This window comes from Pipistrellus hanaki, assembly GCF_964339955.1.
Source record: "Pipistrellus hanaki genome assembly, chromosome: 9".
Taxonomy (NCBI): Eukaryota; Metazoa; Chordata; class Mammalia; order Chiroptera; family Vespertilionidae; genus Pipistrellus; species Pipistrellus hanaki.
The window spans coordinates 44,976,824-44,980,976 of NC_140511.1; the positions used below are offsets into that span (position 1 = coordinate 44,976,824).

The window sequence follows — 4,153 nt, forward strand, 5'->3', positions numbered from 1 at the left end:
TTCTTATAATTACTTTTCTAGCAGAGACTGAATAAACAAATGAGAAGTGGCCAGACCTTATATGACAATGAACTGTGATCCACATGGGAAGCCTAGAAATCCTACCCACAACCTCTCCAGCAATTAATGCAAAATAGTCAGAATTTGATCAACAACTGCCAACTTCCTAGTTGTGTTTGTCTCCATGATCAACTAGAGGCAGCCAAATATGTCTCCCAAGCCAATCATGGAAGAAGACCACTTCTAGTTAACCCACTTTCAGTTTTGATATGCTGACAACTTCCATTCAGAGCATACCTCAAACCTTCCCTTGCATTCCCTCTAAAATTTTCTTACCATTCCAACAGCCTTTGAATCTCTGCAAAAGGCAAACAATTATAACTGTGGTTAAGCAAGTTCTGAATGAGTCATTTCTGATTCATTTGTTTATTCCACAATAGTACGAATTTTAAAACTATGGCTTAATGCCAAACTATTTGAGTTACCATCAAAAGTAGTGTAATAAGAAAATGCTAAATTGTAGTATATACTCATAATATCTAATTCTACATGATATCCTATATAAATATGAGTTATTCAACTTCAAAAAAAAGGAGAAAAATGGATGATATCACAGTCAACAGTGGCTAGATTATAAATTATGAGGAAATACCAAAGCAAACTGTTTCTCCATTATATAATACTAGAGGTCCAGTTCACAGATTTGTGTACTGGTTGCATCCCTCGGCCTGGCCTACAGGTCTCCTACCTCCTTCCAAGGGTCCCAGATTGAGAGAGGGCACAGGCCAATTCGAAGGAACCCACCGATGCATGATCGAGGCTGGGGAGTGACTGCAGGAGGGTTCTGGGATATGTCTGACCTGTCTCATCTAGCCCCAAACAGCCGGACCTCAGCAGCAAGGTAACCTACCGGTTGGAGCTTCTGCTCCTTGGTGGTCAGTGTGGGTCATAGCTACCGACTGAACAGTAGAATGGTTGAAAGGTCACTTAGGCTTTTATATATATAAATAGGTTGGGAGATGATCAAAGAATGGGAAAGGGAGCTATAGGTATTTTTAAAGAACTTGAACCACAATGAAGAAATAGAAAAAGGGAAAATGGTGGAACAATATTGGATATCATTAAGTCTTCTGTGGGGTATTTGTGAGAAATGTTATTATTTAGAAATGTTAAAATGATTCTAGCTATATATAATAAAATAATATGTCACAAGAAATTGCAGGATGGCCTCTGGGAGGCATACTATTTCAACTTCCAAGATTATAGGTTAAAATGCTTTTAATTTTATTGTCCAGGAGATGTAGACAACCCCATTAATTAAATCCTACAAATGTATCAGTGAAAGTCAGAGATAATGAGTCAATAACACATCTCTGATAAAGTTAATAAGACAAAACAGAATAGACTGTGGGAGCAAACATATGTTATCACATAATAGTGGAGATATTACATTATGAGGCAAGTATATATATTTTTTAATAGAACAGAACTTAGTCAATGCTTATTAATACAGTACTTTACAGATTACAAATAGGAAATGTAGGAATTCAGCCTTCTATAAAGAGGGTTAATGTCTTCCTCTCCCCATCCCCCCATAAGTTTTAAAAATGTGTTAAGGGAAGAGTTAGGTATTTTACAATTTGTGAGAAGTCAAAATTTGAAGAAATCGGTCTCTGATCCTCTTGGTTCTTATGCAATAGATCATTGGGTTCACCACAGGTGGGATAAGCAGGTAGATGTTAGCCACAAATATATGAATTTGAGGAGCCACATGGTGTCCAAATCAGTGAATGAAGAAAGAGAAAAAGGCTGGAGTAAAGGCTACTAAGATTACTCACACATGGAATCCACAGGTCCCCAAGGTCTTGAGTTGAGCAGCCTTGGATGGAAGATGGAAAACAGTATAAAGGATGACAATATAGGAACATAGAATTAATATGAAATCTAAACCCCCAGTAAGGAAGGCAGCAGTTACGCTATATAGTCTGTAGATCCTGGTCTCTGTACAGGCAAGCTTGATCAAGGCCATAAATTCACAGTATGTGTGAGGAATGATATTAGTTCTGCAATAGGAAAGCCAGCGAAGCATGAAGGGTTGAAGACTGAAAAGCAAAGCCCCACGGAAGACAACAGCCCCAAGTTCTTGATGACTCTGTGTCAGGATAGTAGGATGTCTCAGAGGATTGCAGATTGCCACATACCAGTCAAAGGCCATGGCCCAGATAAACCCTGAGGCCATGCTGCATAGTGAATGAATCAGAAAGACTTGTACAAGGCAAGCTTCAAAATAAATCTTTGGGGTGTGGTCATCTTGGGGGAGAGGCTGCAGAAGGTTGGCAGGCACCTTTGTTCAAGGTAGGGGAGGCCGATGGGGGTGAGGCTGGCTGAGGGGAGGGGCTGCGGAGGGTTGGCCATTGGCCCTTTCCCTGATCGGCCAGATGGCAGGCCGCAGTGGGCATCATAGCAACCAGTATTCTATCGTTTCGGTCATTATCACATTCTGGTCACTGGGTTTATATATTTATAGATGTTAATTATTTATTATGGGACCAGTGTGACTTTTTAAAAAAATATTTTTTTATTGAATTCAGAGAAGAAGGGAGAGGGAGAAATAGAAACATCCATGATGATAGAGAATCATTGATTGGTTGCCTCCTGTACCTACTAGGGATTGAGCCTGCAGCCCAGGCATATGACCTTGACTGGAATCAAACCCAGGAGCCTTCAGTCCATAGGCTGACATTATATCCACTGAGCCAAACCAGCTACAGCACAAGTGTGACTTTTATATTGTTGGAATAGTTTTAAGAACTGAAACCAGCCTAATCAAAGAATCATAGTGTGCGGTGGGAGCGATGATCAGTCAATACAGAAGTATGCAGAGCTGAGGAAAAGTTATGAATGAAAGCTTGGATGAAGTAGACGGCCTACAAAACTTACTCAACAGCAATTTATAAAGTTGACTAATTGGATACATAAATTATATTTTGTCAAAATTTTGATAAAACTTTCATTTTTGGAGTATAAGTACTAAAAATAGTGTATTCAGCATCCATAGGTAAAAAGCATATTTTGTATTTGAAGATCTTAAATTAAAGATGTTTATAAATAGTAAATGTTACTTATACAAACAATGTACAACTAATGGTAATGTTTGCATTTTCCTCAAAATGTCCTTTTTTAGTATCAATTTAATTTATTATAGTAAATCATATCTGATTTTTATATTCACATAATTTGCTTTATTTTTAGTTGTTATCTCTTTTATCAAGGTGAATGTGCTAAAGGAGAGGGGTAATTAGAAATAGAATTAAGAAGTAGGGTAAAGAGGGGTGGGAACAAATATACTTGAATTAAAACAAGAGAGCAGAAATAGATACTTGGAAATTCTATATGCCTAAATTTTGAAATAAAAATGTTGATATATGAAATGTGGATTCATGACAGGTAAAATATTTTCTTCCAAGATAAAAAACAAATACACCCAACTAGTCATTCTTTATTTCACGAGTCATTTCATTACTCTTCATTCATTTCTTTATCATTTATATATTAAATAATAATTAAATGTATAAAGAATAATGCTGATTTTTACAGGTTATAAACTGTTTGAAGTACAGTTCCAACAGTAGCTGGAATAAGACATGAGAACATAGCACTTTTTTTTTTTTTTTTTTTGCTTCAGGAAATAGACCAATTTATTCCCCAAGCACAAGGCAGACACATGACATAGTACTTATTATTAAGATCTGTACACGAATGAGTCTTACTTGAGGTCAAGACAGTCAGGAGGAATTGTTGATAAGGATCTTCGTCACTACCTCAACTTACGATTTCAGAAGGGTTCCGTGGACCACGAACTTCAGCAAATCATTCGTGACAACCTCTACCTCCGCACAGTGCCATGAGGTAAGATGGCGGAAGAATAGATGGGCGGATTCTGAGCCCTCTCCCGAAGCAGAAAGAGAGAGCAACTGAGGGTCTTGTGCTGTGAGTGTTTATTGGCAAGCTGGGAGACAGCGAACACCAGAAGAAACTGCTGGGGGGCTGCTGACAGAGGTGCCCCTCACAGGGAAGCACCCACGCGGGCTGTCTCCCTGCCCGGAGCTACCTACCGGCTTGGACGGGGAAACCTCGCCATCTTGAGAGGAAG

At 38.6% G+C, this 4,153-nt stretch overlaps 1 pseudogene across 1 annotated transcript; it reads right to left on the reverse strand.

Annotated features, from left to right (window-relative positions):
• Positions 1-1,633: 1,633 nt before the first annotated feature.
• On the reverse strand, positions 1,634-3,906 carry LOC311628415 (olfactory receptor 52P1-like; annotated as a pseudogene). The gene is made up of 2 exons: positions 3,891-3,906; positions 1,634-2,310 (listed from the first exon to the last, which is right to left on the reverse strand). The product of its transcript is annotated as an olfactory receptor 52P1-like (transcript).
• Positions 3,907-4,153: the final 247 nt, after the last annotated feature.